The sequence below is a fragment of the Strix aluco genome, chromosome 36 (genome assembly GCF_031877795.1).
Source record: "Strix aluco isolate bStrAlu1 chromosome 36, bStrAlu1.hap1, whole genome shotgun sequence".
Taxonomy (NCBI): Eukaryota; Metazoa; Chordata; class Aves; order Strigiformes; family Strigidae; genus Strix; species Strix aluco.
Window position 1 is genome coordinate 29,236 of NC_133966.1, and position 27,845 is coordinate 57,080.

The 27,845-nt window shown below is 44.2% G+C and overlaps 1 pseudogene; it reads right to left on the reverse strand.

Annotated features, from left to right (window-relative positions):
* Positions 1-3,085: 3,085 nt before the first annotated feature.
* LOC141917296 (kinesin-like protein KIF20B) lies at positions 3,086-27,506 on the reverse strand (annotated as a pseudogene).
* Between the last annotated feature and the right edge of the window lie 339 nt (positions 27,507-27,845).

Below are 27,845 nucleotides of genomic sequence, written 5' to 3' on the forward strand. Positions count from 1 at the left end.
TTGTTGATTCTCTCTGTGAATCGAGGCAGCTCGTGACGTCGGGGTGTGACTATGGACAGAGTCTGGGGCAGGGGGTGCTTTGGGGGTTCTTGGGGTCTCTGCTCAACAAAAAATGTGTTTTCCTTTGGTCTAAGGCCACCACCACCCCCCTGCATCTCACTGACCCCAGGAAGAGCCCTGAGCATCCCAGGAGAGAAAGGATCCCCGTTCCCAGGGTATCAGGGCTTGACCATCCTGTTGATGAAACACATCAAGGCCTTTCACAGTCACCTGAACATTTGATTTTCAACCCGTAAGCAGTGCCTCTGACTTCCTGCTTCCCCAGCCCCCAGGGACAGGAACCTTGTCTCCTCATTCCCTCCCTGGCCTCTTCAGTCATGGCCCTCTCTGGGGATCACTGACACCCTCAGAAACTTGGAGGTTTGCTGCTGACTTTCCCTTCTCCAGAGGCCACTTCAATCCCTTTTCTGGACCTGCAGTTCAGGAACTCGGCACCAGAGGGCTCATTAACACACAAATCCCCTGACAGGCCAAGTCTCTGGGCAGAAATTAATTCCTCACTTCTGAAGTGGTTGATTTGAGAGGTTTCAGGTGTGCAGGCAAAGTGAAAAGCTTCCAGTCCTACATGTCCATAAGAAACAATTTCTTCTTTTTCCACTACTCCGTATTTTTCTGCTCACACATGAAGTGACATCAGCAAACTCCAATGGATATTGATCCTGAGCATCTCCTGACAGAGGCTGAACACGTCGGGAAGCCCAGACCCTCTATGTCAGACACTCTGGGGACAATCTTTGTCCCTACCTCCAACTCCACATTTCTCTCATCAGCCCCTTGGGACTTCCAGCACCTTTGTTCAAAGCTGAGCTTTCTCCAGGACAGGCTGTAGCTGCATCTTTCTGCCCGTTGACACCAACTCCCACCTGCTGTACTTGGAAGGTGACCTTCGCGTGGATGAACTAAACATCAGAGGGTGTTTAATTGCTGAATGCTGAATCAACAGAAGGCACGGTTCAAGCAAAACCAGAATCCACTCCTCTGCTGTATATGAAGTCCACCTTACCTCCTCTGAAGGCCACTTTCCACAGTGGAGATGGCCTTAGACCAAAGGAAAACACATTTTTTGTCAAGCAGAGACCCCAAGAACCCCCAAAGCACCCCCTGCCCAGACTGTCCATATTCACTCACAGAGAGTCACACCCTGAAGTCACGAGCTCCATCAAGCTTCCCATCTGCATCCCATCCCTTCCCATTCCCATCAGCAAATCCACCTGTTAAACAGGACTGGACTCAGCATTGGCCCCTGGGGTTCACCACTGGTGCCCTGCTCCCAAGGGACTTGTGCCTTCTGGATCCGGCCATTCACCCTGTTTCCAGGCCACCTCACTCTGCCTATCAGGATGTGACGGGATGCAGCGTGAAAAGAATTGTTAATACGGAGGTGAAACACCTTCCCTGCTCTGCCCTCATCCACCAGCCGAGGCATCTCATTGCTGTGCTGGGTTAACCGTGGCTAATCACCAAACTGCCACCCAGCTGCTCGCTCACTGCCTCTCCCACCCCAGCGGGATGGGGGAGAAAATAGGAAGAATGGGGTTGAGAAAGCTGCTGGGTGGGGACAAGGACAGGGAGATCTGCAGGCGAGACTTGATTTGAAAGAAACTCAATTGTTTTCAGTTAAAACAGAGATTTAATTATGAATTCAGTTACTGGGGAAAAATGACAAATATTAAAACAACACCTTTCCTCTCTCCTGTCTTGGACTCAGCTTCAGTCCTTCACTCCAGGCTCCTCTCCCCCATCCCGAGCAGTGCAGGGGCGTTTGGGATTGGGGGTCACATCCAGTACATAACAGTTTTTCTCTGCTCTGGCACTAATCCAGCTGGCGGCCGGTCATGAGTGGTGTCCCCCAGGGCTGGGTTTTGGGGCCACTCCTGTTTAACATCTTTATTGATGATCTGGACGAGGGGATCGAGTGCACCCTCAGTCAGTTTGCAGATGACACCAAGTTGGGTGGGAGTGTTGATCTGCTCGAGGGTAGGGAGGATCTGCAGAGAGACCTGGACAGGCTGGAGCGATGGGCTGAGGCCAACTGGAGGAGTTTCACTAAGGCCAAATGCCGGGTGCTGCCCTTGGGCCACAACAACCCCCAGCAGGGCTACAGGCTTGGGGAGGAGTGGCTGGAGAGCTGCCAGTCAGAGAGGGACCTGGGGGGGATTGGTAATGAGCCAGCAGTGTGCCCAGGTGGCCAAGAAGGCCAATGGCATCCTGGCTTGTATCAGCAATAGCGTGGCCAGCAGGGACAGGGAAGGGAGCTTACCCGTGGGCTCAGCACTGGTGAGGCCGCCCCTCGATGACTGTGTTCAGTTTTGGGCCCCTCACTCCAAAAAGGCCATTGAATGACTCGAGCGTGTCCAGAGAAGGGCAACGGAGCTGGTGCAGGGTCTGGAGCACAGGTCTGATGGGGAGCGGCTGAGGGAACTGGGGGGGTTTAGTGTGGAGAAGAGGAGGCTGAGGGGAGACCTCCTGGCCCTCTACAACTCCCTGAAAGGAGGGTGCAGAGAGGGGGGATGAGTCTCTTGAGCCAAGGACCCAGCGCCAGGACAAGAGGGAATGGCCTCAAGCTGCGCCAGGGCAGGGTCAGACTGGCTCTTAGGAAGGATTTCTTTGCAGAAGGGGTTGTTGGGCGTTGGAATGGGCTGCCCAGGGCAGGGGGGGAGTCCCCATCCCTGGAGGGGTTGAAGAGTCGGGGTGACCCAGCGCTGAGGGATCTGGTGGAGTTGGGAACGGTCAGGGGGAGGTTCATGGTGGGGCTGGAGGAGCTTCAAGGGCTTTTCCAACCCAGACGATTCTGGGATTCTGTGAGTAGGAATTTGCCAAGTGAATTTAATCCAGCAGGGTCCCGTTCTGCACTTTTTATGCAGCTGGGCTAAATGGCTGCAAAGTGGGTTCGTTTTAAACCAAGTAAAACATTTTCCCCCCCCTGCACCTCCCAGATAAATTCCCGGTGTGGAGGCTGGCGATCTCCTGGGGATTTTGCTGCCGTACGTGAGACACAGTAACCGGCTGCAGAGACCCACGTAAGCATGTTGTACTAAAAATATTTTTATTTTTCCTCTCTCTCAGCACTAATCAAGTTTCATTAACGTTCAAGTACTTACATTATCTATGGAAAGCTATTACTGAAAAATCACCCCAAAAATATCTTGCTCCCTTGTCTCACTCCCAACTCCAGGCACAGTTCCCCTCCCTTTAGGAGCTGTCTGATCAAACGGTGCCACTGTGCCTCCTTGTTTGCTTTTGTCAAAAAGTTTGACCTATACGAAGTAGTGTCCTCCTATTTTCCTCCCAGAAAACTTCACTATGTCTGTAACTGGAGTGCCATGAGCATGGCAAAAGGGGAAGTGTTCCCCCCAAACACGCTGAAGTCGGGTAAGGAATAGTCTTTTCAAAATGAGGCTTAACCACTGGAAAGGTCGGGGCAGCCTGACACTAGAATAGGCTGTTTTCTAAGAGTGATCCCCGGCGCGACGTGCTCAGAAGGAACTCTTCAAAGCCAGCGTGTTGCTGTACAAGGCACTTTGCAGGATTCAGGTGTTACATTCGACAGAAGACTTTCCTTCCTTGTGTGGGAAAACAAAACACCGAAGAAGTGAGGCCAGGTCTTAACAGACTGTTATTGAAGTTATAAGGTTATGAGCTTATTCTGTTGGGAAACAGAAACTTTAAGTATCAGAAGTTTTCAGTGCATAGAAGAGATTGATACTGGACGGGGTTGTTTGGACTCCTAAATGGAAGTTATGGCTTTAAACCTAAGTATGAATTACATCACCATGTTTTACCTTCAGTTCTCTTTGCAGCTTTATTCATTCCTCATTTTCATCTCTGCTTTTTTCCGTGGCGTTGCTCATCTTTTGCTGCCAGTCACTATTGCTCTGGTTATTCAGGTCTCTGTATCTCTGCTTCCATGGTTCCAGTTCTAGTCAGCACACAAAATGAGGTTATAACACACAGTTTAAATGCATATTTGACCCCATTTACATCCTTCTGCTGAAGTCACTTGGATTTATCAGCTGTGACCACAAAGGGACAGCAGAAGCCTTTAACTGTTAGAAGTTTGTTATGTCCTATATAAAATTAATGCCTAAATAACACTCAACAAATCAAACCAGAGGTTTAAAGCAGCTATCACAACACATCCAAAACAATTTTGCCTCCTTGCTGCCTTTGCCTGGAGAGATTACCCCAAACTAATCTGTTGGTCTCTTCTAATCTGGCTTCAAGCACTTGATCTTGTTTAACCTGAGTCTGTTCTTGTTCTTCCAATGCCATCTGCAGATCTTCAGTTCTTCTAATGCCATCTGCAGATCCTCAATTATATTCTTCCTTTTTATTCGACCTACGAATTCTCTTCTTTTTGTCCCTCCCCTGTTTCCCCGGGGAGGGGAGGGGGGAGGTGAACGGCTGCGGCTGAGCTCAAACCTCAACACACCCAGATCTGAGAATAAATTTACAGACGAGCCCCCATCCTGGTTCCCACCCTTCTCTCCCAAAGTGCCTTCATCACAAGTAATTCCCCCCATCGCCTGAGATCCTCTATTAGAAAGAAATAGAGTGTCTCTACAGAACTTTCCAAATGCAGAATTCTGAAGTGATTCCCATCCACTTGGTTTAGGTGAGCGTGTCAGTGTTAACGTCGGACTAAGGCTTGATCATATGAAAAACTATTGTTCAAGTGCTGAGTGTTTAACAAACCTGCAGAGACTGGTACTGAGCCAGTTCATGTGTCAGGGTTCGATGTTGTTACCATGGCCAGCTAAAGTGGCAAATAAACACCAATATCGAGTAAGTTAACACTGATAGAGCAAATCCAGCCTTTCTTTGGGGCTTATGTTTCTTATTCTGAGACTGTTTCTTGGCTTTCAAATATTCCTGCTAATAACTAATAAAAATTAGTTCCTGACTGTAACATTTTAATGCCCAGGTTGGAGTTTCTCAGTATTTTAAAATATAAATACGCAAGACTCTCCAAATTAGTTAACATCACAACTCATTATGTTGCCATTCCACACCCAAAAAATGGCACAAGAAGGGCTTTTTCTGACCTTTACACGCTTCCTGATGCTGTTGGGAGATTTCTTCCAGCTTCTCATCATTCAGCTGCTCCTAAATTGAAAGCAAATTAAAGAGAACGTGTCAAAAACATGTGGAAAGAAACAAATATACACACTACATATTAGTAGCTTTTCATTCTGAGCCTCAATAAGTATTAAATGAAGTATTTAAAGGCAAGCAGTCGAGAATAAATAAGTTTTTCATATAGTGAAAGGAGCATTCAGGCTGACTAAAGAAGTGTTTAGAAGACATTACTCTGACATATCTAAGTGTCACTCATCAGGATCAGGGTGCCTGCAGGTATTAAGTATGTATTTACTAGGCAGATTATTTAAAACAATTTGCCAAGGTCCTGCAGTGAGAAGTTCTTTAAACATCTTTCATTCACCCATTAAGACTAATTTCAGCTGGCTGCTCTTGTTTTTACCCCAATTTCTGTAAGCTTTCTCCTGCTGGTTGGAACATTTGCCTCATCACTGGGTGAGTTACAAAAATTAAAAGCAAGTAAAATTTAAAAAAATAGAATACCTTTTCAAATCGCAGGACTGTGCGCTGTTTGATCTCTAATTCTTTACTGAACTGGTTTGTCATTTTCTGACCCTCATTAACTTTGTTCCTCAGGGATTTCTCCTCAGCTTGCATCGCACACACCTCTAACAACGCACAGAGACAAAGCACAGCTAACATTCAGCTATCAGCCTTTTACAATCCCTGCAAGTTATCTAAGTAGAAAAATACTTTAATCAAGAATCAAATTTTTGCATCTTTGCTAAATTTCAGGGGCTAGAAGCGCACTGCACTGTACATCCTTCCTGGGGAACAATTTTCACCACAGAGTATTAAATTTGGCAAGAAAAAAAGAAAAACAACAAACCACCCCCCCAAAACCAAAGCACCAGGAAACAGCCTCATCAAACTACACATTCAGTTGGCCTTTAAAAAAAACCAAAGTGTTTCCTGACACGTGATCCCATCCACTCCGTGCTGCTTCCCAAAGGATTATACACTGCATGTTGAGTGGGGAAAAGGTCCTGAAGTGTCGGGCTGCTGGGGAAGACATTAATACTTTTTTAAGGCTTAACTTTCAAGCCCAAACTCTTGCAACAGTCTTCTGGATTTTAAGTTCTTGCGAGATCCCACGAGGTTCTGAGAAATCCCACTGCTTAGTAACTAAATACTAACAATCAACATCAGTAAAAGTTATTGCATTTTTTCATTTGTTTTCCCCAAACTTAACAGAAAACATCTCAGATTTTAAACAGTCTCTAGAAGTTTGTGCTTTCCTTTTCCAATTAATCCATCTCTTCCTCCCAGAGATGAGCATTTTCCAGAAGTCTGAGTTCTGAGGCTTTGCAGTCAGCACAAATAACAACATTAGGCCACTGTTGTTATGAAGATTACACAGTCCTCCTCCACAGCCAGGTCAGCCGACTTCTGACAAGCCTTTTTCAAGGGTATTAATACAATTTACTCCCCCCTTCCATGTCAGCACTAACCCCTGTTTTGACCTCCAGGCTTTAGCTCAATGGCAATGGAACTTCAGACTCACTCTAAATGGATCGCTGAACGCAGCCTTGTTATGAACCACTTCCAACAGCTGGGGCTTGAGACTTGTGAAAACAGCTTTTACCAACAGAACCCCATACACACTTGCAGAAGGAACATTCGGCCTGGGGTTACAAACCTGGTTTTGTACTTGCTGAATTTGTTCCTTGGCATCGGAAAGTTTCTCTCTCAAATCTGCATGTTCTTCCTCTTTCCTCTGCAAAGCTTTTCTCAAGCTCTGTACAAGGGCAGAGCTCTCAGATCTTTACGGAGCCTTGTGTTAGAAATGAAGAGACATAAATAACATCAGTGTTACACGTCTCAAAGAAGCAGCTTTTACACATTAACTCAGGCTCTTTGATGGCCGGTTTTATGCGTGAACAGAATCCCAGATCTATCAGCTAAATGACAAGCGTTATCATTTTGGATTTCAGCTGCTTATTACACGATCCTGAAGTAACAAACCGCTCAGATTCACTCCTGAACGGTGCAATTTTTTAAAATTCTTGTTTTTAAGCACAGTAACCGTTTCTATCATGAGGTGTCCTCACACAGTAACAAAAGGGACAAGGTTAATATCAATTAAGTATAAACTTGGCATTTACATCCCAGAGCTTGTAAGGATCAAAATAAATAAAAATCAAAAGAAAGTAGAAAAAACAACAACATTGTAACAAGTCCTGTTGTTATGAAGTGCTACGAAGTCATTAAGAAGTTTAATGGGTTTATTTTTAAATGGTCACATTTATTTTAAAAAGCTTGCAGTAAGTTATCTTGGACTTTTACTTCGCAATTACCCAATAGAAGATTTCTTAAATTCTGTAATTAACAACACAAAATAAGGTCTCACAAAAGGAAAACCTTTCCAAGTTTTACAAGCACAGGCTCAGGGATCCCCAGACCTTCACGCCAAATTGTATTTTAGAGCACATGCAGGCGCCCACAGATGTTGGAACTGAAGAAACCCCAGTCAGAAGGGCTACACAGCATCCTAAAGCCATTTTTACAGGACTGCAGTTTCTTGCCACATAGCAAATATAATCTCTCAGGTACATTTAATCTCTTATTTCTTAAAGGTTTAAAAAGTCGAGGGGGCTGGGGAAGTTCTACTCTCCTACACCCATTACTCCTTCAAGCTCTTACACTATCCTGTGTTCCCCTAGAACAGCTATTACCAAAACCACCTGTTTACTCTTTAATTACTAGTTTTTTTTTTTAACTTTCTTCTTTCCCTTTTTACCATTCAGTCCTTTCTAAAGAAAACATTGCCTGCTTTTATACGAGTTACAGGATGTAACATTAAACTCTGTCATTTCCTCCAAGAAGGGTATGTACCATAATCCTATTAGAAATCCCCAAATAATTCATCATTTCCTGTTTCCCCCTACGACAGTTCTGCAGGATTTAGATCGATATTTCTGAAAGAATACACAAACAGGTGAGGAAAACAGAGCTAGCAAAATATGCAATTATAGAAATCCAGTAGTGTGTTAAAAGTTCTGAAGCAGTTTGGTTGGTAAAGTTGACAAACATGCAGGTCTGTGATGTCAAAATAAACGGATGTTCGCAGAAGGTAGTTCTAACTTGAGTCTGTTCTCAAAGGGCTAGGAATTCTCTCGTTATTTACTTACAATTCTAGAGATTGTATTTGCTCATCCTCATTTTTCTCTTTTCCTTGAAGAGTGTGTTTCATGTTCTCCAAGCTGTTCATCAAGGGCACAACCCCCTCCTTTAGATTTGCTTCCTGATCGTTTAATTCATTCAGTTTTTTGTCTGAACTGGCTCTTGCAGAGCTACTGTATTCCTTTCCAGATTTAAAACAACAGATTCTTTTCCTTTAAATACTTCTTCTAACTTTGCTATGTTCTCAGCTTTAGCTCTAAAAGCCTCCAAGAGACTTTCAAGCTCCCTTATTTTTCCCTTGGAGCCGGTAACTTCCTCTTCAAACGGTGCAATTACTCTGTGATCCTCTGCAGCCTGTTTTCCAAAATCCTGGGGTTTCTTCTGGATGTGCTCTTGTAACTGGTTCATAAGATCTTTTTCCCTTGTGGACTGATGATCTTGATTTGCAGCCTCATTTAACTTTATTTTTAGTTGTTTATTGCAATCCTCAGCATCATCAAGTCCCTTCTTTACGTCTTCAACTCGTCGAAGTAGTTCTTGAATCTGCTGACTTGTTTGTGAGAAGCCTTAACAATGTTTTGGCATCCTTCCCAAATGCTTCCAACACTGCAGTGAGAGGAGCTCTCCTGTCCCAGAGCTGCTGTGGAAGCAGTCTGGGACTCCATGCACACAGGACTCAGTTCAGCTCTCTCCAGCTCATCTTTCTGAGGGTCTCAGGAATCCTTTAGATCAACGGAATCCGTAGTGTAATAAGTGACATTTATACAACTCACCTACTTTGGACTGCATTGTTTGAATTAGTGGCACTTGATAAATTATATTTTGTTTAGCACCTTCTACTTCGTTATTTAGCTGAATCATCTTTTCTTCTTGTTCCCTATTGATAGTTTCTGTTTGTCCAATTCAGAAACAATCTCCTGATGGTCAGCTCGACACTGCTGGAGTTCTGCACCTCAGCCAGAAGCCCTTTCTTCAGAGCAGAGAGCTGGAGATTCAAGGGTTTTATTTGCCCACTGAACTCTTCTTTTTTGTTTTTTTCCCTTCTGCACTGTTCTTCAGGCGCAGCCAGCTGACCTTCCAAGGTTTCAGCTCTTTCCCTCAGTGCTAGTGTTTCTGCATAGTTCTCAGGATTATTTCCTTTCAGATATTCAGTTCTCTTTTGGTCCAGACAGTCATCTTCCCAACTCTCCTTCGTACCTCCTAAAAAACAAAAAAAACCCAAAACAACGGCTCAGGATGATGAACATCAACAGTACAAGTCACTAGCACTGCCAAACAGCAATTACCATGTGGAAAATGGTCACCAGCGGAAAGCCACACCCTTATGTCACATGGCTTTTGGAAGTCTTGCAGTAAAGCCCCTCAGAGCAGTTTAAAATGCAGTAGGTGCCTCTTCGGCTTATGGTTTGCAGCAAGGGGTGCTCAGGAGCCTTAAAGAACATTTTGCCATGGCTCTACTCCAGCCTCCTGCTCTGCACCACTATGGAAAGATCTAGCTAGTTTTACGAATATGCAGTAATACCTGTGAGCTGGATAACGGTCACAGTTATGTCTGGTTTCCACTTCCACTGGTCCAACAACCCTTTTAATACAGCCCATCCCCCATTTTACATTTAGAAAAGCAATGGCATTGTACACTTTCCTGAGAATTTTCATTCATACTCAATATGCCCTTACTTTAAAAGTTAAGCTAAAAATCCAGCACAAGTGTTTTGCTTAGTGTTTGGGACTTCCTTCTCCTTTTTCAGTTGGTTTCTAAACTAGATACAAGGAGAACTACTTATGCCCACACCTGTGTCACATGTAAGGTTCTCCCAGAAAGATCTACAACATTCCATCACGATCCCAAATTTCCATAAACATTTTATTAGCTTAAGACTGGTTTTTTCCCTGAAGTAAAATCATATGCATTTCACCACCTTCAGAACTGACTCCAGCTGTATTTTACACAAGTGTCTCAGAACCCAGCTGGGTCCATTCAGTAACATGCAGGTGTGTTTTAGTATTAAACCCAAGCCTGACTATCACTGCAGGATTAGGCCATCCCAGCTCTGCACTCCAAAGTGATACTACAGATTTCTGTGAGTGCTGCAGCTGCAGTAAGGTGGAGTTTGGCAGCCATCTCGCGTGGGGAGCACTAAGCACACGGGTACCTGTGTACTGCACGGAGACATCCTCTGAACAGACCCAACGGGTTTTATAGAGTCACTAACAAAGAGTCATACCGAAGCATTAGCAATGGTGGTTTCCATCTCCATTCAGTTTTGGTTTTTGATTAGAGGGATCAAATTCTACAGGACACTGGTGAGTTCACAGCAGCACACAGCACGAAACCCCAAGTTTCACAGCACGTGCTGTAGGACTGAACAATCAGTAACTCACTGACACCGCTGACGCCCGCGTAGGCAATTTTAAAAAGTTTGAGCAGAGGATGCTGCTTTCCCAGAAGTCCAGCAACAGCAAGTTTAGTCCAAAAACAACTGTTAAGAAATTGATTAAGAACTACAGCGGAGTCTGCAAGAACATCAACAGGTGAGAAAAAGCAGCAGAAAGGAGAGTCTAAAAACTAACTTTTATTTTACACATTTAGGAGTGAGCAGTGTAGGACCTTCTGCAAAAGATGGTATTTACACAGCAGTTACTCTGATTTACAGTTTAACAGAGTAGAATTTCTCCTCACAACATCATGTTTAACTTCACAGCTTTTCGCTTCTCTTCTGGAATAGTAATCAAGTTTTTTTGGAAGGGCCCCTCTTGAGTGATGGTAGAAAGTTTACCTTTCTCTGCAGGTGGCTCTTTTTCCACTTACTTTCAGAGCAAAGTTTTCTTCCCACTTCCAACAGAGTCTCCTCACAATCCTTGAACTGGCTGCTTTCAATCACTTCCTTAGAGTTCTCTTCTGTGAATTTTCTTTTCATGGTAGTTACAGTGTTGTCCTGTGTTACAGTAAGATCAATTACTTTGAAGTTCTACCAAGTGAGCACTTAAAAGCCTTAATAATCTTTCAGATGCAAATATTTTTACAAATCCATCTGGGTGACCTGTATAGGGGTTGTCAGAAGAACAAGATCAGTTACTCAGGCAAAAGGCAGGTACACCTTCAGACAGTAATAAGCACAGTGTTTTGCACTGTACAGAAAGCAGAGCAAAGACTAGGAAACTACAAAATGCAAAACAGGTTTATCACCTGAAGTGTCCAGTGTCGAAAGAGCTGAGGAAATTCATGATTTGCTCAAAGGGCCAATGGTCAGCTCTACAAGTTCATCACTTTCTTGTCATAGCTGGTAGAGCTGGGAGTTTTAACCACCTTCAGCAAAGCCACAGATCGTTTTTATCATGACAGACCTGATGCAAATTGGAAGCCTGGTCAGTCCTGTCATACGTACTTTAGACCGTATATTTGACTAAGAATGAAGTTTCTTTACTCACCAGATGACACAAGTGCCAAGCCATGCTGGTTGCCAAGGACCAATCACTCATCTAAGTAATTCATTAAAAAAAATTAATCTGTAGAACAGACCTGAGGTTTGTGGTCACGTTTTAAGTTTCATGCCACAGAGTCTCCCAGAAACGCTGGAGCCTTTCTCTTGGCAGGAGCAGTGACGGGAAGCAGTCATCACAACTGCCATCACCCTGAGCATTCCTGCTGCTGAAAAGCTCAGCTGCTCAGGGGCAGAGAGGGAACAGAAGATTAAGTATGGTCAAAGCCTTAAGTTCACAGTGGAGGAGAAAAATGGATCAGAGCGCTGCCTAAGTTCAATTTAAAATGTTCTCAGAACTCCGTTTCAGGTTACAGGGCATCAGGCTCAAAAAACCACCTAACTGCATGTTTTGATTTTTTTCTAACCTGTACACATGTAGCCCAGCCAGTCTTTTGGCATTCAGCAGCCAGCAGCAGAGTAGCCAGCTGCAAGTTCTACTGATCCCATCAAAAGCAGAGACACCCTGGCCATCCACTCTTAGTTCAAACTCTGCTCAACACATCATTCATATTATTGCTCTGCCTTAGAAGGTTTGTGTGCATGGTGGTAGTAGGTGGAACACACTGATTTTTGTTGCCAATTTACACAATCACTGTCCTTCTCACATAACTTCTAACTTCAATTAAATCTGACCTTTTGCTGCAGCAAAACCTCCTTTCCTTCCTCTTCCATTCAGGCAAAAATAAAACAGACAGTGACATAACCCCTCTCTTCCCACTGCTACAGTCCTCCCAGTTTGAGTGTTTTGGGTTTTTTTTTTTTTCTTTAGAGTGGCTCTTCATAGTCTCATGGACAGTCCTCCAATATAACTCCAGACCGCTGCTTCCAAAAGTCCTGTTTTCCACACACACCTCCACACACCTTCTGCTGTAACTTCAGTTTCAATGCCAACTTCACCTGCTGCCATTTCAAGAAAGCAGCAATTACTTACAGAAAATGTCAATTGTCCAAAATAGTCAAGTCCATTACAAGCACAGATTTAGATTTTTTTGTAAACAGAAAATTGAGATGTCTAAGACTTACAGAGTCTTTCATGGTTTCTTCTAAACGGGATATCAAATCTTGCAGTCTCATGGTAACATCATCTTTTTGCTCCACGATGTCCATTAGTTCTTGAATCCTTTTATTCTGCGTATTCATTTTCTTAGAAAAGAAAGAATAGTAGTTCAGTCAATGTTCAGTTCTTGAACTATACGATGCATTTAGAAGCAAGAGCAGTTAAGCTAAGCTTGATATTAAAAAAGCTAGAGACGTACTACAACAGCATTTCAAGCTACTGAAATTTTGTAAAAGCAAGTAATTCTGCACAAGTTTTTTTTGAGAAAGTCACCTCAGCTGGTTCTTTAAGCTGCTCAGCAGACTCGTCCGATTTAATCATCTGCATTTCAAAGTCTGTAACAGGAAAAGAAGCTGCATCAAATAAGCAGCCATTACATAGTTTACTCAGGAATCCATTTTTCCAGATCTTCTGGTACTTTAGTAGCTTTTGAACAGACTCATTTATTTTTGTGTTGGCTTCTACTTGCAGGACACATTTCAAAAGTTCAGGTTTTTTGGATAGAATTGGGCCCTGCAACTCGTATAAAATATAGATCATGTCAAGAGACTTCTGCTGAAATCGTGCTATGAGGTATTGCTGCTTTTGTCTATGAATGTTCCACAGAATACCTGAAACCACTGCATCAGCACAATGTGAAGGGCTGGGATCACGATACAACCATGAAATCACGAATAAATAACGTTGACGTGTTGCCCCACAGTTCAGAAGTCTTCAACTGGCAGTTTTAAGTTTTGTCTTAAAAATGAAATAATCCAGGCCTGTGGAATTGTTCCACCTGAACATACACCAAACAATTGATTATCACCTCTATACACACGATTTGCTTCCAAAATCCTGCTCAGCTGGATTATTTCTATTTCACAGTGTCATTTCTTTTTTCTGTCACATCACACACCCCCAGCTCACCTTTGGGTTTCTGCGTCAGCTGCTCTCCAATTTTGATTAGTTCATTGGTTTTCTTTGTCAGCTTTTCTTTGGTCTGAGTTAGTGCAGTGGTAGTTTTGCTCAGCTGCTTTTCAAGCCAACCTGTAGCTTCCTGAGGGTCCTCTGGAGACACCACGTGTCTGTGTGTTTCTTCTGCCTGCTTTTTGATATCAACGACATCACCCTGCAGAGAATCAGTAACGCCCTCACGATCAATGTAGGTGCCTGGCCCTGTGCCATGTTCTTCATCCTGAAAGATAATTTATATCCATTTAGAAATAGCAAATAATGACACAATACCCATTATTTCTACTGAAAATTTGGAAGACCATTATGTCCTCACACATCTAAGTACAGTTAATTCTGACTTCAAAGCCCTCTTGTGGGTTCATAGGCAATTAGATTGCCAGTTTCTCTCTACCTTCACACAGAAGTCTCCAGCATCCAGTAACAGCTATTTTATTTTTAAAGCATTTAATGGCCCACCATCACATCCCCTTTTATATCACCACAGAAGCATCCCCTCCAAATTTAATATAAAAGCCAGCATTTTTACCCGATGAGAACACTCAATGAACACAGCACGCAAACAGTTTTGGAAGGAATACATCTGAAATTTTCAAATATCAGTAAAAGCTTGGGAGGACAAATAAGTTTGTGGTAACTTATCAAATTAAGTTGTACTTAAAACATTGACTTTATACCTTTCCTCATTGTTTTTTAAAAACAAAAGGTTCCAAACTCAAAGAACCAGCCTCAACCTAAGAGTTTAGTTATGCTCAAGTGTATATACAATTGTCAGCTGTAGCCACAACAGCCTTAAGAGGAAAAAAGTCTCTGGGACCACTCCAGTACCGTCCATATATGGGGCCTAAGAATTCAGCTTGATACCTTAAACAGGCACTTAATGCAACAGTTTATAGCAAAATTGCAGCTTTTGTGTTGCAGAAATGCAGAAAACCCCAAAGATTCCTAAATGCATCTCCGAGGCACAGCAGCTACTCCCATTGAACACGACAATGTACCTTGCTGAGGACACAGTCACACAGCATGCCATTCCTTGGGACCGCTCTGCTCCTTCTGGAGACGTCCCATCACCACAGCAGGTGGTTAGTGGAAGGGACGGCAGCAGGGGGATGAAAACACCAGAGGTCCAGCTTGTTCGCTGCAAGGCTGGTCCTTTAGTTTATTTTCTTCATCCATGTCTTCAGGACAACCATCTACAAGTTCCCTGAAGATCTCCAGGCGCGTGTCAGCGTCTTCTTCAAGCCGTTCTCGTTCGTAAGAAAGGCACTCACTAGAGTAGGGCAACAAGTCAGATACAAGCTAGCTAGCAGGAGCTGCTAAGAAGTTATTAGTACAGCTGCTATAAACAAAGATTTTTTTTCTTTATTCTGGCACAATAGAACAATACACAAATGGTGTTCCTACACCAAAGCAGAAGTGTATTTCCTGCACACACACTCCTGAAGAATGAGGGGGAGACATATACACACAGGTTATGGCTGACACTTAACTACAAGCATTGTTTCTAAGCTTCTGGAGCCAGAACACCCATCCGAAGTAGCACTAAGGCTGCAGTAACCAAAGGATTTGCAAGTGTCACTCTTTCTACAGACATCCTATCAAAGCTCTTCCGTTAGGGAGAGCTCTGCAGGAACACTGCTGACAGATTACACACCCCCCTCCATCCCCCCCAGATCAAAGCCTTTCCTACACAGTATTTTTCCTGAACTCATAGTCCAAACACAAACTGATCTGTTAACAGAGGCAGGAAGTCTAGCAGAAGAGTGTGGTCTCTTATAGCCAAGAGACAGAGTTAAGAAATAAGTGAATTTAATTTCATTTCTTCTAATCATTAACTTTAAAAACCACTCAAAGCTAACTTACTTGAAATATATTTCCTGCTCAGCAAAATATTGGGCAAATTCCTGCGTCACCTCTGCACGAATTTGTAGTTCCAGCAGTAACTTCTTCTTCTTTTCAGCAAGAAGTTTGTTCTTCAACTCTTCCGTGAGACTCAGCAGCATCTGGAATTACCATTAGTATTAAGTTTTTTATAAAGAAATGGCTTCCCAGGAGTGAGATTTTCCTCATTCCTCAAACACTACAACACCACTTTACCCTTCCACCTGACAAAAGCTCTTCCAGTTCTGATTCATAAACAGGAAGATTTGTGAGGAGCTCAGAAGATCTCTTTGGTACTCACACAGCAGTTTGTAAGTTTGCACAGAGCAGACATTTGTAAAGAACATCCATTTGATGACCAGAATTGTTGAAGTTGTCTTAAACAGGCTTAAGCTCCACAGGATTTGGCTCTTGTTTTCCAGATGCTCATTTTTGGGGCAATATTAATGAAACCTCCACAAACCAGTTTCTAGTCCTCTGTTCCCCCCTCATCTTCCCTAGAAGTGACTAAATTTGCTTAAGGAACAGTTTTCAGCGTTTTCTTGTGCAGAGAATACAGAGGAACAGTCTGTATTGCTACAAGCAGGTAATACTTGCTGTGCATTGACCATGGGCTCCCAAAGGGAGAGAAAGCCAAATCCGCAATTCTTACTGCTTGGTCTGTATTTAGACACATCATAGAGTTTGCCCACAACAGGCATCACACCATGAGTAATCCCACTTCTAGTTCTTAATGCTGGATTTATTTAGACAGAATAAGAGTGATCAGGAAAAAAAAAAAGGGTGAGAGATGGGGAAAACCAGAATAAGACCTTGCTTCAAGACTCCATGCTACGCTAATTCTTAACCCAGCCCTGGCACATACCATGTACTCTTTTTTCCCAATAAGAACTGTATTTTCTACATATTTCTGCACTGCTGCTTCTCTTGACATATGCTGTTCCTCCCTGTCATTGTCATCTCCGATCACATCTTCTAAGCTCCTGTCCCATGGGGCAGTAACTCTTTTCCTTGAGATGGGCATTTTAGTGTGACTAAGTAGTGAGGATGTTGTTGCTGATTTCTGGCCAAAAGACTGATCCTGGACAAGAACAGATGTGTCCATAGCTAAAACCTACCCAGAAAACAAAGAATAAAGTCTTCAGTACTTTTTAATCCTCTACTGGCACTTCTGAGACAGACCTGTTGCACTTCCCTAGAGGTCTCTGAGCACAGCACTCCCCCAGTCTATCCTCTGCTCAGAGTCACTGCTCAGACCAGTTCCCAGCTGGAGCACAGAGGAGGCACTTTAGAGTCTAACCCTTCTCTGGACTGCAGGAACACCAGGTTTCACTGGCTGGACAACCTACAAGAGGGTTGCCACCTCACGCACCAACAGATTTCTGTATTTCCTACACTCTGAGTTTCCAGTTGCACTACACGAATGCCATCCCACAAACTCTGTCTCTTGAGCAGTTCTATCACCCTCACAGTCTGCTCCTTTTAGTGTTGTACTTAGATGAGCCCACATTCTAGAGGCCTGGATCTCTTGTCCTTTGAACATATCTAACTGTCAGCAGAAGTTTTCCATGGCTTCCATTAAGGCTGCAGCACCGATCCCCAACACTTTTGTCTTCCAACTCCACCAGGGTTCTATCCCTGCACTTACTCCTGCTCATTCTGCTTAACCTCCACCTTCCCACTGAAGCTCCTGAGGACATAAAGACAACCTTTCAAATTCTCTTTGGTGCTCAACCTACATACCTCAGGTGAGCAATATTCCACATTAAGATAGCAGTAGTATATGGGGCAGCTAGACTTGCTCTAGGTGAGAGCATGTTATGACTACAGAAGAAAAATTCACCCAGATCTCAGGGAATTTCTTCCAAATATAGCAAGTGTCTTGTCAGGCTGGATATTTTATGGGAATTATGGATTTTTAATAGGGCATGTTCCCACTCCCACAAAAAAAAAAAAAAATGTGTGTCCCCACAAAGCATTTTTAAAAGCTTTACAAGGAAATAAAGCCTGACTAGGAGCAATCAGAAAATACAAATGCAACATGAGACAGAAAAATCCAGTAACTAAATTCATATTCTTAGGAGTGAGGGAACCTGCTCTTTAAAGGCAAACTGATCAAGAGAAACTGCAACACACTTACTGTTTGTGCAGTGGCCGAGAACTTCAACACATGGAGTGTTTCACCATATGCTGAAGCTCACTGGCTTATGTTTACCATCACGTATACCTTCCCCTTTGCACTGAGGAATCCTTGAAGGAAATGAGTTAACTTACTCTCCTGACAGGGGATGTGCTGCTGCGACCTCTGGAGACAAAAGAACAGATGAGCAGATGCTTAATAATGTCCAGCTGGTGTAAGAGCTACCCAGCATGAAGACTTAGAAGTATTTATGAAAGCAGTAGTCATTAAATCAATTAAAATAGTTTTGGACTAGATGCAGCTGTTTGCAGAGAGACTCTGAGCTGTTGTGACTGTGGCTTTAGCCATCACCTCAGACAGGCGACAGCAATACAGTCGGGGGGAGCACCTAAACTAAGGGAGTGTTCGACCTTGGGCAGGTCACACAGCCTCATGCTACACCAAACTTACCCCAACCTCTCTCTTCCTTTCACCGTTAACGAAGAGAACACGTCTAGTCCTAGGCATGCAGTATCCAACACCATCAGAGATCTCTCTCTCTCAGTATCCGGCCTCTGAGAACGGACAAGAGCAAGTGCCTGGGCAAGAAAATGAGCACACACCAAACACATGGAGATACTTTTCAGAACTTTCTTCCTCATCTCCCAGCAGTTTGGTACTTTCTAAAAATCACAATTTGTGCCCTTGAATTTAACAGCTGGGGATGTAGTTTTTGATGCTTATAGGAAATTTTATGAGAATTCCTAAACCATGACTGAACGCACACTTGCCCCCAAATGGCTTGGCTGCGTTTGGACACGTAACAGCTCTTCAGTTACATGGACAGTGCTACAGAACTCAGGAAGCAGCGACACTCCTACCAGCGCACACAGACAGCTCATGAGTAGCTTTGCTGCAGGACTGACAGTCCAAAATCAGTTTAAGGAATTTACTGCTTCCTATTCAGCTGGCAAGGGGCAGGTATTAACGCTTTAAGAGATCACGCTGCAGAACATTCCTTCTACACTGTTAAAATCCTGAGTTATTAGGATCAGAAGAAGACATTCTGCATACATCAACAGCCCTCTAAGCAGCTGCTAGTTTTAATGCATCCCTCCTGTCTGGAAAGAACAGGAAAATAAGACAGACTGTAACTTCACAGAACATAATCAGGAACACACACTCACAAAGCTTCTTCACCTTAAGGTGTTACAGCTTTGAACAGGCGTCAGGAAGAGTGCTATGGGGTAAGTGAATCTGGCAAAGCACATCCATCAGCAGCCTGGGTTCATTTAACTTCTGGGGCAGAAACAGCTCTGCGAATGAGAACATGTGCAGAAAGCAGTTCCTGGACAGTTCTATCCAGTGTGACTAGATGTCGTACTGGTTTTTAGACAAATAACTTTTTGTATTATTTCACTCTTATTTAGATCCCCAGGGCATAAATAGCAGGAAGGCTTTCTTTTGTCTGCATACGGTTAGCTGGATCAGGAGGAGAGTGGTCAAAGTTATGTCAGTGTTTATTAAAAACAGACAATTTTGGTCAAACGGTGCCCAGTTATGATAGCACAGCAATGTTCTGCTGATGAAGAAATGTTACACTAGGAGTACGTAGACAGTTGAGTTAGTTCATAAGGAGGAATCAAAGGCTAAAAATGTGACTCTTGCTATGACACTGGTGAAAAGGGGGTTTTCAACTTTGTTTCTTTGTTTCTTTGATAAGCCAAGCTCAGGGGAGTAAAGTTAAATCGCTAAAATATATAATAGCATGCTTAAAGGAGATTAGAGCTGATGATTTAAAGAGCAAAACAAGGCAAGTTTAAGATAACTTTGGCAGACCGACAAGTCTACACATCGTTTCTGCCAAAACCTTCGTGTTAGCATTGCGTATTTTAAACAGCAGCTTTTAAACACTGGAGGCAGCACCAAAAAGCCACAACCAGTTTGCAATTGGTAAAAGGACTTACTCTGACTGCTGACAGTTCCTGAGTGCGTTAATGCACTTGCCCAGAATCAGCAGAGAGGGGTTTGTATTTCCACTCTCTTTCAATCTGTGACCTTCACTGTGGGCCTTGGCATCTTCCTGAACCAGCAAGATCCCACAGTGACAGTCTGAAGGCAGATAAGGAAAATTCCCTTTATTTACCTTAGAACATGCACAAATTAGTCACTTTTAAAAACGATCGCTTTTTTTAGAGGAAGAATTTCCTGATCTTCATCTGCACAAACACTTCCATCCTTTTCAATGTTGTTTTCTCAATCAAATTTTACATGACTTCCTGACAAACCTTTTCCCAACACACCTCCTCTTGCCCCTCCCCTGCCCCCTCTTCCTTCTGAGGACTCCGAGGAGTTCAGGTGTACAGCGGGCTGACAGGACCTTGTGCTGCACAGAGGGGACAAGGCACAGAACAGCCCTGCAGCCTGATGGCTGGAGGTAGAGGGACAACAACTGTGTGACGGTAGGAACTGGGGAAACCACCACACAGGCATGAGTTTCTACCAGGCAGCACTGGGCGTATAGTGCAGTACCAGCACACCAACACAGACCCGAACTGACAGTTCCCAGTACCAGCACACCAACACAGACCCGAACTGACAGTTCCCAGTACCAGCACACCAACACAGACCAGAACTGACAGTTCCCAGTACCAGCACACCACCACAGACCAGAACTGACAGTTCCCAGTACCAGCACACCACCACAGACCAGAACTGACAGTTCCCAGTACCAGCACACCACCACAGACCCGAACTGACAGTTCCCAGTACCAGCACACCACCACAGACCCGAACTGACAGTTCCCAGTACCAGCACACCAACACAGACCCGAACTGACAGTTCCCAGTACCAGCACACCACCACAGACCAGAACTGACAGTTCCCAGTACCAGCACACCAACACAGACCCGAACTGACAGTTCCCAGTACCAGCACACCAACACAGACCAGAACTGACAGTTCCCAGTACCAGCACACCAACACAGACCAGAACTGACAGTTCCCAGTACCAGCACACCAACACAGACCAGAACTGACAGTTCCATCACAAAGAAGAGAGGGTCTCTGCTCTGAACTTACTCATCGACTCGGGTCACTCGCGGTGCTCCTGAATCTTCAATTTTTAGTATCTTAACTGTGAATATGCCGTGACTAAAAGGAAAAGTTTCAATCAGCAGAGAAGTGATAAAGTAGACGAATACATTCAAAATATTTTTAGCCTCCACAACATCTGTTCAAAACTGTTGAATCTGTCAACTTGTCTCAGCATATACTCTGTCAGATTTTAAGAGATGCTTATGTGGCCTTTATTTTGCTTTTCCCTCAGACATTTAGATGGAATAAAGCTAAGTGCTTTTGCTTGAAGGAGAGCATTTGATAAAACTGTTAGTTTTTGAACGTGTCCATCTTACTGAGGGACTGAATCCTTCTGACCCAAAGCACTGGTCACACAGTGCTAAAGGATGCCAGACCTAAATATCTAGGCCCTGTTAAAGCCTCTTCCCCTCCCAAAAGCCACAACCCATATTTTAGTTCCCCCCTCCTCCCAGACACCATCCTATGCCCAATGTTATTCAGAAAGTTTCTCACCTTCTGCTGGAGCAAGTATTTAGTTTCTTGCTCACAATACTCTGGTGTTTCAACCCCAGTTTTAGAAGTCTAAAAGCTTCTTTAGAATCAGAAATCTGAACCCGCTGCAGATCTTTAGGAAGAACAAACACGGTAATCCTGTAAATATCATTATCCAAAAGAAAGAAGGGATTAGGGGAGAACGTCTGCACACCAAGAACGTTTACTTGAGACATAAAAACATTTTACTAAGCATGCTTCAGACAGAAATTATGTGACAACAAAATCAAGATTCTTCCTTCCACGGGAAAGGGAGGGCACATCTATCTCATCATTTCATCCTGTCAGCACACAGAAATATGCTCCATCCCAAGTCAGTGAGCAACCTCAGCCCGCGCTCTGGAAAGCCAAAGCACAGGGTCTAACATGAGCATGAACGCCCTATGTCCATACTCATCACGGCAGAACTCGACCTGGACAGCTTCTCTGCTGTAGCCTATGATTTTGAGGGCGGGGGGGAATCACCCAGACATCCTTCAGGGCCATCAAGTTAAAAGAAATCAGTGAAGAGTTCTGTCTGCAGTGTGATGACTGTGTGTCATCTTGGCATGGGCTCGAGTAAATACCTACAGCCCTACTGATGGGACTTAGAATATGAACATCATGGCCTCTGTAAACTAGAGGTCACCACAATTGTACTAGCAAAAATACCAGCTGTGACCAAGGAAAATAAGAAAATCATCAGCTGGTTTTCCTCAAGAACATCAGGAACAGCCTTTTACTTCCAAATGTTACAAAAAGAGATTATGCTGAAGCGTAGCTCAAAGCAGACTATTTCCTACTTCACACCTCTTCTGGTCTTTGAAGAAATGAAGGAGTTGGGTTTATCATCTGATTTTTGAATCTATACTTTGGCATATGAAAGATAAAAGGAGCAGGCCAAACACCTCCAAAAAAGCCTTTAATCTAGAGTTGGTGTCCTGATTGTCCAAAGAACCTCTAACACATCCAATAGGATTTGAAACCTGTTTTTTCCATGGCCAGAAACCAACACTGAACTGTTAGAGTTCTGCTCACCCCCCGCCTCCCCCAACCCACAGCAAATTACATCACAGGCTTGATTAGAGTACTGGAAAATGTAATTTGCAGTCAGACTGAACTTTCTCATGTATTCTCTAAGTGTATCTCTACAGAAAATACTCAAAAATAGAACTGTTGAGCCAATTATAACTATAGGTAAGAATTTGGAGTCTTTACCAAAACACCAAAAAATTTGTGAATTGTTCTCACTATTTCTCCCATTTCAGAGAAATATCAAGGCAGCGGAGTGCACGCAGGCTTTGCAGAGTTACAGTTAAGAAGAGAGAGAAGACACTATTAAAGGCACAGACACTTCTGTGCATGCAGGCTGTTGCCGTTCATGCCCAAGGCAGACATTTCTAGCGCCACAGGGAATACAGCTCGGAGTTTTCATATCTAGACAGAAACATTATTACAGGAAGACTGACTTTTCAAATTACACGTTTGGCAATTTGCGATGTATTCGAATCACCTTTTACATAAGAACATCCCTCGGTGTCTTGAGCCAGGCGTAGTGTTTTTCTTCTCTTGTCATTTGAGACAGGAATCGATAGATCATAAAACATTCATTGTAAATCTCACAAAATGAAACCCACAGAGAAAACTTCACGTGATTTTTCGCTCGATTGTTCTGGGCCTTTGAAGAGTTCTTCCAAATCTGCCAAGTAGAAAATATGACAAGTCAGTATAGACCTTGTAAAATGACCTTCAATTAGCTAAAAAAAATTAGTAAGTGAAAACTGGTATTACAGCAGCCTTCTAAAAAGCACTTACCCCAGACAAAAATCCCTTGGAATTTTTCTCCCCTTTCTGAAATCTCTGGAAGTCACGTGCTTACCCGACATATCTGCCAGACACCTCATCTACCACTGCCTTTCCCACTTGCAAATTTGATCAAAAACACGCAGCTTTGTTAGAATTATTCAAGTCTCTTCAATGTCTTTAGAAGACAGAGAATCAAACTGACAAGTACATGACATTCTAACGTTTTAAAGCAAACCTGGTATTTAGGCAGTTTTTAAATGGCAGAATTAGGTTTATCTGATTACATACAGGGTCAGGATACCACTAAGACCACAGCATAAGTAGCGCTACTCTTCCTTGCCATGGCTTCATCTCGTTTAATGCCTGTTCAGGTAAACTTCTAACCATTTTATCCCTGTGTTTTCTGGCCAGATAACTTACTCACCACCCAATTCACAGGCGTATAAAAATGCCAAGCAGTCCTTTTATTATTAACACAGGCCAGAAGTCAGTTGTTGACCTTAAGAAAGCTTCTTTGCCTGCTTTAATTGCAATTCTTTAATATAAAACATCCCCTTACAACCGACTGGTGCTTTGCTGTTCGTGCTCTCTCCACGGTCTCCCTGCAAAAGAGAACAGAGACGTTAAGACCCATCGCTGGCAGGACATCACCAGTCCCTGGTGTAACAGCTCCACGGACAGCAGTGCAGTGTCGTTGCAATATGCCGACACAAAGATCCCGACTACACATCGTGTCTAGTTCAATGCACCCGCACACTGCTACTGGAAGGATTGTTCTCACCTTCACACTCGTTCCTGACACTGCCCTCACCTCAGGCCCTATCACAGTTCAGAGCATTTCAGCTCCCTGAGCCACAGCAAAACTCACCACAGAAAAACAGAGGGGGGGGGACCCCGCAGAGACACGGGGTGATTTAACAGGATGGTTTGGGGAACTCCAGGTGTAGTTTACACATTATTGTTAACCTGGTGAATCTAGAGAGTCTGGAAATTTTTTATTATTGGTATTTTGCTAATTCAGGATTCCGTATCTTACAGCCTCCTAGGTCACCTCTCAGAAACAGAGGGAAATGTAGAACACTTGTTCACTTAAGAAATTAAGGGAGCAACTTACTACTACATGATCCAGGCTGTATCACAGCTGAAATAAAGCCCAGGTTTTAGAAAGAGAAGGAAAACTTCCTTCTGCTGAAGTCTTTAACAAAAACAAAGTAAAACAAATCCCTACAGACAGAGGTTAATGCACACACACTCCATTCCCACTCTCGGTTTTGGTTGTTTGGTTTTTTAGGCACAGAACTGCAAAGAAGTGCAACTCGTCTACCAAAACCAGTATGCTTAAGAGAAGAAATATGGATTAAATAACAGGTGTGATTGGGGTTGGGTTTTTTTAATGTTTTGTCAAGAGCATATGTCATATAAAGCTGGGATTCCATAGAGCGATTCCTGAAATAGTTAAATACGTGTGTAACCAAAACTTCCAGGTTTAAGCTTTACACACATAAAACACCCACCCAAACCTCCCTCTGCTGAAGTAGGTGCCAACTTTGAAAACTGCTGTTACAAGAACAATACTTCAGCTTAGAGATTTAGTGGCAAAACTACAGGGGACACATACATGGTGGTTTTTTCTGAAGCCCTTAGAGACTGCTAGAGCGAGATAGAACACACGCCTGTGCTGCTGAAGTGAAGTCTTGAAGAACTCTGCTGCCACCTGCCTTCCACACTGGAGAATTCTAGTTAAGTAACTCGGATAAAAATCACGGTAACAGATTCCATCCCACAACAGCCACACCACTGGATTATAACCCAGCATACCGCTATGGGGATGCTTAATTCTTTTCACTACAAATCAGAAATGCACTGCGATCCCTTTCTAGTTCCAATTCCTAGCCTATGCTCAGTTTTCTTACATTCTTGCATTCGTTTCAGAACTAAAGACACCAGGAAGAAGGTATGCTTACACAAAATCCAATCCCTGTAACTGTAATTGGACTGAACAGCTTTAGAATTCCAGGCACTGAAGTGGATTTCTGGACTGCTCAACAGGGATCTCTTTAAGAATAAAGCCCAGCAGAAACCTGTTTGAATTCAAATCTTTACAAGTCCAACAGCTTTATAGGTGTTCCAAAAAAACTTTTGCTTCCTTTGAGGTTATTTGCACAGATTGGAAAAGGGGAACAACCTCAAAATCACTCATTTCTTTCAAGTATCCTGAGAGAGAGTAAATTGTCCAAAGGAGCAGAGCTACCAGCATCCTTGCAGACGGCGAGACCGTTTGCGTTCCGTCCTTATTAAGCGCCAGTAACCCCAGGGGATAAATGATCAGGTGCCCAAGCTACAGAAAAAAGCTCAGTGTTTACATTCTGTCAAGTATTCAGCCACAAGGCAGAAATCCCCAGAACAGGTTCGTCAGCAATATTGCTCACTTTGCTGCTCATCTGAGGAGCTGCCTGACAGCACAGACACGTCCGTACTTAAATACAGAGAGTCGCTCCCCGCTGAAAAATGAAGAGCACTGAGCTCTCTAAAGATGCGTGTGCTCATCAGTACAGAAAGAAGTGCTGCTCTACCTCTTTTGTTCGGCCAAGTATTGAATTTTTAACAGCGGTTTCTTCTCTCAGAATCACAGAATCAACTAGGTTGGAAAAGACCTTGAAGATCACCTAGTCCAACCATTAACCCAGCACTGCCAGTTCCCATCTACACCAGATCTCTCAGCGCTACGTCGACCCGACTCTTAAACACCTCCAGGGATGGGGACTCCACCACCTCCCTGGGCAGCCCATTCCAATGCCTAACAACCCGTTCTGTAAAGAAATACTTCCTGACATCTAGTCTAAACCTTCCCTGGCTCAACTTGAGGCCATTCCCTCTTGTCCTATCACTTGTTACTTGGCTCAAGAGGCTCATCCCCCCTCTCTGCACCCTCCTTTCAGGGAGTTGCAGAGGGCCATGAGGTCTCCCCTCAGCCTCCTCTTCTCCAGACTAAACCCCCCCAGTTCCCTCAGCCGCTCCCCATCAGACCTGTGCTCCAGACCCTGCACCAGCTCCGTTGCCCTTCTTTGGACACGCTCGAGTCATTCAATGTCCTTTTTGTAGTGAGGGGCCCAAAACTGAACCCAGTAATCGAGGGGCGGCCTCACCAGTGCCGAGTACAGGGGTAAGATCACTTCCCTGTCCCTGCTGGCCACGCTATTGCTGATACAAGCCAGGATGCCATTGGCCTTCTTGGCCACCTGGGCACACTGCTGGCTCCTGTTCAGCCGGCTGTCAGTCAACAATCTCTCACCTGGTCTCTAGTCAGCCTTATATAATCTCTACACCGACGGGGTTTGAAGTCCATTGCTGTGTGTAGCTTCCCTTGAATACTTTTAAACAACAGATCCAGAGTCCTTGGCAGAATACCCACGTCATCCTCTGTCCCTGAAAGCAACACACCAAAGAAAGACCTTAATTATTCCTGTGAACAAGGTATACAAATAAACAAAGAAGGATAAGCAACTCTAACCTCAAGGCGTACCCGAGGAATCTGGAGGCCACTTGCAGCACGAAGCAGTGGGTTTCTCCATTCTCGAGGTAACAGAAATGTCATTAGAGTGTTTCGAAAGGTGTTTGGCTTTCAGCAACAGCTCAAGCTCTGCCCCTTAGACAGTAAGGAGCAGAAAATAAAACAAAACCTGATGGGGTGTTCTGCATGAGCTTAGCCTTAAGGAAAAAAACCAAACCAAGCCAACCACAACCAACACACATTCAGTAGAGATTTGCAGTTTTCCAGTTGCATTTCTTAGGCTGCCTTCACTCTCCCTCTCAAGGAAGTAATCTGGAAATACAACTGATGACTCCTCTCCCAGCTGCAGTCCTGGACTAATTCCACAGACCCCACCAAAAAAGTTCTAGAAGCCTCGTGAAGACTCACTCCTTCCCCTGTCCCAGAGCCTTTCCTACCAAAGCATCCTACTTGTGCACCTGAAAGGCAAAAAGGAGTCAAATAAAATCCTCAGTGACGCGGAGTCAAATAAAATCCTCAGTGACTCTTGATCTTTCTGAATCCAGATACAAGTTTAAAAACTTTTGATTTCTAAACCGGAGAGGAAAGACGGCAGAATGGAGTTTTCAACACCCCTCCCCCAGCCTTCCCCCCCCCCCCCCCCCGGTAACGCCGGTTACAGGCCGCCGCCGCCGCCTCCTTCCCTCCTCCAGCGAGGGGCCGGCAGCCCCCCAACGCCTTCCCGGAGAGCCCCCGCCGGGCCGGGCCAGCCCCGGCACCCACCTCCGCCAGGCGAGGGCCGAGCTGCCGCCGAGCTGCCGCCGCTCCCCGACGGAACCAACGGGCCCGGCCGCGGCTTCTCCGCATCGGAGCAACGGCGGAGCGCGGCGAGAGGGGGCGGGGAAGGGACGGGTGAGGGGGGGGAGAGGGGGGGGGAAGGATGGGAAGGGAGGGGAGGAACGGTGGGAAGGAAGAGGGCGGGGGTAACAAAAATCCCCAAAGAATTCTACAGTTTTAGAGCCGTTTTGTCCTGATTCACACATTTATTACGTTAGTACATAGTTATGTTGGACTGTTGGTCTTCCAGCCCTGCGATTTAAAGGGTGAAAGAGCATTGAAATACATTTTAAACAGGTGTCTGCCTAAGGCTCTGCACACTCCAA